The sequence below is a fragment of the Rutidosis leptorrhynchoides genome, chromosome 1, assembly GCF_046630445.1.
Source record: "Rutidosis leptorrhynchoides isolate AG116_Rl617_1_P2 chromosome 1, CSIRO_AGI_Rlap_v1, whole genome shotgun sequence".
Classification (NCBI taxonomy): domain Eukaryota; kingdom Viridiplantae; phylum Streptophyta; class Magnoliopsida; order Asterales; family Asteraceae; genus Rutidosis; species Rutidosis leptorrhynchoides.
Window position 1 is genome coordinate 222,410,746 of NC_092333.1, and position 8,851 is coordinate 222,419,596.

Here is an 8,851-nt window from a genome sequence, read left to right on the forward strand (position 1 = left end):
CCACTTTCCTCCTGCACCTGCCACCATCAACAACCGTCACCTATTTTTCTCTCACTCATCCCTCTCTCTTATTGTGACCAAGAACAACCTGCAAATGTATTTCTTTCTATTGTAATCATAACCGAATCACCATGTAACGATTATGAGCTACTGCTGCATCATGAAAACCACAACCACTTTGTTGACAAGTACTATACTCCATATTCAACTTGATATTGCTACTACCCGTTCCTTTTTTTCTGTTTTGTATACATCACAACCGATCACCACATGACCACCTCACGAACTCACGACCTCGTTATCATTCTTTTTTTGAACACGCACGACAACCACAACCACCGGTATCACCTATTGAACTACAACTATCACCACCATCTCTCTCTATTTATATCTCTCTCCTAATCTCAATCAAAAGCCACCTGCATATTCTTCTGCCTCGTTTAAATCCCAACTGGAAACCACTATGAAACCATCACTTCCTGTTTAATTTTTTTTTTACTGCTGTAGCTGCACAGCTCATTTGTCTCTGTGTGATTTAAACGGCGAAGAAAATGAAGTATGAGGATAAACGTAATCAAGCATGAGGTGATTTAGAAGCAAATGAAATCAACATCCGTAATTGTTGCATGGTGCATTACTTTAACTGACCAAAATGGGTCATTTAGAAAGGGACGTTTTATTTTAATCAGGATGATAACATGATGTTATTATAATAATGGATTATTTCTGTTTCCACATACGTTGAAAATAAATCACCACCACAACTTGGGCTGCTCCTTTTATTTTCTATTATGTCACGAAGCCAGCAATGGAGTCAGCAAATTCAGAGTTATTGATGGGCCGTAAGTTTATTTAAGAGGTTGGGCCGTGAATTGGATTTTTTTTTTAATCTTGGACTTCCTTTAAATCGTTAAATAGACCAATTGTTTGATAGGCTTCTAATTGGGTCGTGTAATAGATTTGTCAACTTGGGCCATCGGGAGCAGTAGACGAGTTGGGGTCTGTCTTGATAAATATGATTATGAATTAAGATGATGACTAAATAGATGGTGATCGATTTTGACAAAAATGGTGCGTACAATGAATTCGATTATGATATTAGGATCATGATGATTAAGATGATATAAGAAAACAATAAAGAGTGATGTCGGGGTCAGAATAATTTGAAGATAATGATAATTTGATACATGTCGGTGATGTTACAGTATCATGAGATAAATCATAATACTTGATATCAGATGCTAGATAACGGGTGTTATTGATGGTAATGGAATTGATAAATATGATAGTGAATGTATCATGAAGAAGGAGAAACAGAAAAATACGATATAGATACACTTAAGTGGTGGTATTTAAAAGGGAGGAATGGTTTGAGGGTGTTTTGGGTGGGCGAGAGGTCGCGGGTTCGAGCTCGGGTTAGGGAAATTTTTTTTTAGAAAGCTCATTTAACCATTTGAAAGGTAGTCTTATTTGTTATTATTATTACTGTTATTATTATTATTGTTAGGAATATAATTATTATTATTATCATTATTATTAATAAAAATTATCATGTTATTATGATTAACATTATTAATAAAATTATTATTTTTATCATTATTATCATAATTATCATAATTAGTATTATTATTACTAATTATTAGTATTAGGTATTATTATCAATATTATTGTTTTCATTATAAAAAAATGAAATAACTTATTATTATTATTATTATTAAAGAGTATCATTATCATTTTTATTATTAGTATTATCATTATCAATAAAGTTATTATTATTATTATTAGTAAATTATTATTATCAAAACTATCATTTTAACGAATAACTATAAATAGTATGTAATTTAAGAGATAATATGAGTATACGTTTTAAATGGAATTTAGTATAAATTCTACATAACCATAAATATATAAATAATATATATTAATAAATGAAATTATGTGATTGCCATTATATGTTTTAATAGATATACAATTGATATAGGTTCGTGAATCCGAGGCTAACCCTGCATTGTTCAATGTCGTCATATGTATTTTTACTACAAAATACAGTATCGTGAGTTTCATTTGCCTTTTGACCCTTTATATTTTTGGGCTGAGAATACATGCGCAATTTTTATAAATGTTTTACGAAATAGACAAAAGTAATTGAAAACTACATTCTATGGCTAGATTATTAAACCGAATATGCCCCTTTTTAGTCTGGTAATCTAAGAATTAGGGAACAGACACCCTAATTGACGCGAATCTTAAAGATAGATATATTGGGCCCAACGAGCCCCATCTAAAGTACCGGATGCTTTAGTACTTCGAATTCATCATGTCCGAAGGGAGTCCCGGAATGATAGGGGATATTCTATATGCATCTTGTTAAGGTCGGTTACCAGATGTTCAATTCATATGAATGATTTTTGTCTCTATGCATGAGACGTATATTTATGAGTATCTTGTGGTCTATTATATTTTTGAAAATGATTGTTTATGATAAACTAATGAACTCACCAACCTTTTGGTTGACACTTTAAAGCATGTTTATTCTCAGGTATGAAAGAAATCTTCCGCTGCGCATTTGCTCATTTTAGAGATATTACTTGGAGTCATTCATGACATATTTCAAAAGACGTTGCATTCGAGTCGTTGAGTTCATCAAGATTATTATTAAATCAATTATAGTTGAATATATTATGAAATGGTATGCATGCCGTCAACTTTCGATGAAATGAAAGTTTGTCTTTTAAAAACGAATGCAATGTTTGTAAAATGTATCATATAGAGGTCAATTACCTCGCGATGTAATCATATGTTATTGTATTCGTCCTTATAGATTAGGACGGGTCGCTTCATGTGGTATCAGAGCGGTGGTCTTAGCGGACCAGGTCTTGCATTAGTGTGTCTAACTGATAGTTGTTTAGATGCATTAGTGGATCTGGACTTCGACCGTGTCTGCATGTCAAAAGTTTTGCTTATCATTTCGTGTCGAAAATTACCTGCTTATCATTCTTAGGGAATCACTTGCTTATCATATTAAGTCTAGACACGTCTTACTGCATTTAGTGCATCGATAGTGTATAGACAAAATTCATATCTTAGCGTATCTGTTACTATAGATTTTTCCTGACAGCTTCCGTAGATTCCTCCGTAACTTATGGGATTTTAGTATTATATATGCATATGTAAATTATGTATTGCAGGGTACTAATCTACATCTTATAATCTATTTCTTATCGAAAATCCTTCATCTGATCGTACGAGATGAATCCCTCAACCAGTTCGAGTCCCTCAGATTTCGATAGCTATTCTGATAGTTATTCCGACAGCTATTCCGACATGGATATTCACCGAAGCTCTGAAAGCGGTGTCACCAGAATGAATCAATCAATCAGCCATCCCCAATTCATCTGAGGGATTCGTAGTCGACTTAATCAATGGAGACGCGAAGAAGGCGATCCTTTCCACCAACCAAATTACCCTCTTGATAATGAACCTGAAGCACTTACCGGCGAACCTGTTCGAGACACCATTTTCTCTCTCATTTCCAGAGTATCTCGCCACAACTATATCATAACTCAGATTCTAAACCTTATTCATTCGCTCATTCCTACCGATAATTATCCCGGAGTTATAAGTCAACGAGGTTCGCGCCCGAGTTGTAGCCTTGGAAAATATGGTGCAAAACGTACCAGCTTCAGCAACATCATCGGCACCAACAGTATCATCAATAACAGCGCCAGTACCATCAACAATCAATGCCTCAACATCTCATTCTGTACCTAGAGTATAATCATCGTTCTACGTATCGTTCTACATCATTTATTTTCGTTCGACATGGCGATTATGTAATCTCTAATGTTTTAGAGATTATATATTCTTGTTCTAACAGTAAACCAAATGAGTTTAATATCATATTAACTCATTAAATCCATGATTACATCTGAAGAAAATATATATGTATATATGTTTTCATAAAGATTGTAATTAAAAATTCTTTTGTACAAACTGTTAATGGTGAAAATATTTTAACGGGTAGGTAATACCCAAAGAATATTTAAATTGCACATTAATAAGTTACACTGTACATTCTTCGAATCTGATTCAACAATCATTTACTATCCTATTTATAACCACCGATATACAAATCCGTTCACCACGAAATAACCAGTTTCATTCAATTTCATATTTGAATTTTGACCTATCAGAATCAAACAAGTGGCATAATGAAGAAAACATTGGACAAAAAAATAAAATTTATTAGAAACAAACGAATTAACTATGAGAAATTCTGTTAAGAAACCACGCTAACAAAATCATAGCTAACTGTTAATTCCGTATCACAATTTATTTATCGCAATTTAAATTCTCGCAATTTTATTTATCGTTATTTAATTTCTGTTATTTATTTTACGCACTTTAAATATCGGGACACGTATACAAAGTTTTGACATATCATATCGACGCATCTATATTATTATTTGGAATAATCATAGACACTCTATATGCATTAATAATCAAGTTCTCTATACAGGGTTGAGGTTGATTCTATAATAATATATATACTTTGGGTTGTGATCGAGTCTGAGACATGTACACGGGTTACGAGACGTATTAATTAATTCGAATATTATATATTAAACTATATATGAATTATTGGACTGTTAACTGTGGACTATCGACTGTGGACTAATAACATTGGACAATTAAAATAAATTAAAATATTGATTATAACATATGAAACTAAACATTTCTTCAAGTTTGCCACTTGATTTCATCTTAACCTCATTTGTATCTTGACGATTATAATCAGAGTTCAAATCTTTCATGATTCTTTAAAACACCTCAATCGAGAGGATGAACCAACCGCACTCCATCTACGGAAAAAGAGATTGATGCATGTAGTTATGCACCTGAAAACATTCGGAACTTGAGTAAACGTTTAACACGTATCTGTGCTAGCTCCTTTGGCGTTGATATTACCGAAAATAACTTTGCAATTCATTTTCAAATTAGTCAGTTTTGTCACAGCTTCAGCAAATCAATTTCGACCTTTCATTCGAATAAGCTCTATTATAACCTTGATATATAAGTTGCCTTTCGTCATCGTTACCGAGGAACCGTTTATATTCCACCACATTAGTAGTAAACTTACCAACAACTTTGTTGACTTTCCGGAAAAAATCATTATAATTATCGAAACCTTATTCGCATCTTGTAACGATAATTGCCATACCAATTATCGAGAATCAGCAATCAGTATTTTGAATTTCGCAGCATTTCTACATCAACAGTTATATGTATACATATAACATTTATCTCTTAGAATTATGATATTCCATTCTGAAATTTTGAAAAGCACCCAGCCTACGAATTAAAGCATTGAACTTTGAAAAAGCTGAATGAAGCAGCAGAAAACTGTAGACAACCGTAAACGACCTTAATTGTCGGAAATTTGATGATAAAAAAATAGTATGTTGGAAAAGCTCAGAAAAGTTGAAACTGGAAAACGGTTTGAGCTAACCATGAAGGAAACCGAGGACAAATACAAGGACCAAACCCTATAATCAAAGAATCCAGGTAATTATGGATCCGATGAAACCTTCAACGAATATCTTTCTCCGTACTCATGTTAAAATCTTGCAGAAAATCTTTCTTCATCAACCATCGAACTTAGAAATTCCAAAATATCATCATAAATATCTTCGATATTTCTAAAGATATTTTCATAAATATTCTCGTCCGAAATTATTTATCTCTTCGTGCTATCCATATTACATCATAAAGGAAATTATTTTAGTTTCTAAATTCTGAAAAATACGAATTTGAAATATGAATGATTTTGAAGTAGTGTTGGAAATTGATGCATGAGTTAGTATAATATAATGACACTTGATCAACGTAATTATATTACAGTAAGTCATGCTGAGTTTCTAATGGAACGTGATGATTCACAGAACATACCATCATCATGTGTCATGTTACACTACTCTTACATTCTAGCTAACCTCTAAACACATCAAGAACATATTTTCTTGATAGTTCTATTCTCAGTGATTCAGGAAATTTGACAAATCAAACCGTGCTACTACCTTTCCTTTCTACCTTGTATATTATGATAATTTGAAACTCCATACCTACGAATTCTGGACCATTACTTGCGGAAAGAAAACAAAAGCATGAAACTCCGAAATAGAAAGGGGGTATAAATTGCAGCAAATAATAGAGAACATTAACTGTGAATGACAATGATTATAGAAGACGGAAGTAGGGACTCCGAAATATAAGAGAAAATATAAAGCCCAATAATAATACGGAAGTTACAAATCGTGGATATTAATACGAATAGAAATATAAAGACACGGTATAATTAAGAATAGTATCACCCCAAGGTAATAGTAGAAGTAAACAGATTTTTCTGGTGGAAGATTGAAAAGAAGGATGACAGAAATGATAACTAGAAAAATATCAAGGATTAGAAATGGATTAAGCTTTTTCACAATCTTTTGGATGTATGAACTAAGAAAGAAAGTATAGGAATGGTGAGAATAATGGAACGGAAGAGCTTAATTTATAATGGGAAATATCAGACAGAGTAATCGAGGCAAATCACCGTATTTAATTATAGAGATCTTAATTTCCTTACTCGCCGAAGAATCAAATCTTTTAGATTTCGAAGATTTTCTTTAAATCCCTAGAATTCCGAAAATCCACCTTGATTATGTCAGAAGTTAAATCTCTATCTCAATCTTTTGTGATAGTTTCACTCGTACTCTTCGAGTAACTGAATTATTATATCTATATGACTCATTGGTGATAAACTCTATTTATCAACTCATAATCGTCATGAAAATATTTTTATTGTTAGCCATGACCATCCCTATCAAATTTCGGGACGAAATTTCTTTAACGGGTAGGTACTGTGACGATCCGGAAGTTTTCGACCAAATTTAAACTTGATCTTTATATGTTTCCGACACGATAAGCAAAGTCTATAATGTTGAGTCTCGAAAATTTTGGAACTATGTTCATGTATTCAATTGACCTTCGACCGCTCTCGACGATTCACAAACAATTAATTGTAAATAGATATGTGTGTATGTATATATATAAATAATAATTCGAAATTTAATTTGGAGTATTATATGTTGTTGTTATTAAAAATTAATAAAATAAAAATAGGATATTATAATAATTATTATAATATATATATATATATATATATATATATATATATATATAAAGTATATTAAAAATAAATATTAAATGATTGTAATACTCATTTGATGTCCCGATTGATAGTAAGTAAGTTAAATTCGAACTTATATGATTTTAAAATAAACGGTAATTCGAAAATGAGTTCTATAAATTTTAGGCTTATTAAAAATGTATTTAGAAACTATTTGTTGAATTTTAAAACTTTTTATATTTTACTTGGGGTTGGGAGTGAATAATTAATGTAATTTTTATTTAATAGTTAATGATCGAATTGTATAACATAATGACCAAAATAAATAAATATAGTTAATTTAAAAATATGGGATTTTTCTGAACACTTTTATTCGCCACTGATTGCGCACGATACATAGTCCGTGAAACCTGTCGGTAGAATTTAATATTGATTCACACGTTTTTATTTCCTGATTACATTATAGTATTATTATATAGAGTTACTTTAGCTTATTATTATATATATATTTTATATATATATATATATATATATATATATATATATATATATATATATATATATATATATATATATATATATATATATATATATATATATATATATATATATAATTGCAAGTGGAATGAATTATCACAATAACCCATTTGTTTGTTACTACCCCATTTGTTTGTTACTACCATCCGAATAATCTGTCTGCGCGACCAAATTTCTATTTATTTATATTATAATATTAAATTTGAAGTTAAAGTTACATAAATACACATAGATTGATAGATATATAGTATACTTATATTATATACTTATGAATATAGTTATATAAACAACACGATGCTCGATCCATTTGTAATTCACACGATCACCTACATCCCTATCACTCACTACTTTCAACTTTCACCGGCGGCCACTTTCCTCCTGCAACCGCCACCATCAACAACCGTCACCTATTTTTCTCTCACTCATCCCTCTCTCTTATTGTGACCAAGAACAACCTGCAAATGTATTTCTTTCTGTTGTAATCATAACCGAATCACCAAGTAACGATTATGAGCTACTGCTGCATCATGAAAACCACAACCACTTTGTTGACAAGTACTATACTCCATAATCCATATGCAACTTGATATTGCTACTACCCGTTCCTATTTTTCTGTTTTGTCTACATCACAACCGATCACCACATGATCACCTCACGAACTCACGACCTCGTTATCATTCTTTTTTTGAACACGCACGACAACCACCTATTTATATATAAAATCTTTCGGTTTCCTGTTGCAACCGTGAAGAACAAAAACCAACACAAACCCATTTGAACACAACCCTCATCCTTCTCTCTTTCTCTCTTTCTTGTTTCTTTGAGAACCCATCACCATATACGCCATCCATCAACCATCCTTTATTATGCTAAATCACCACCACCCTTAACCTCACCAACGATTCACCACCACAACCACCGGTATCACCTATTGAACTACAACTATCACCACCATCTCTCTCTATTTATATCTCTCTCCTAATCTCAATTAAAAGCCACCTGCATATTCTTCTGCCTCGTTTAAATCCCAACTGGAAACCACTATGAAACCATCAATTCCTGGTTAATTTTTTTTTACTGTTGTAGCTGCACAGCTCATTTGTCTCTGTGTGATTTAAACCGCGAAGAAAATGAAGTAT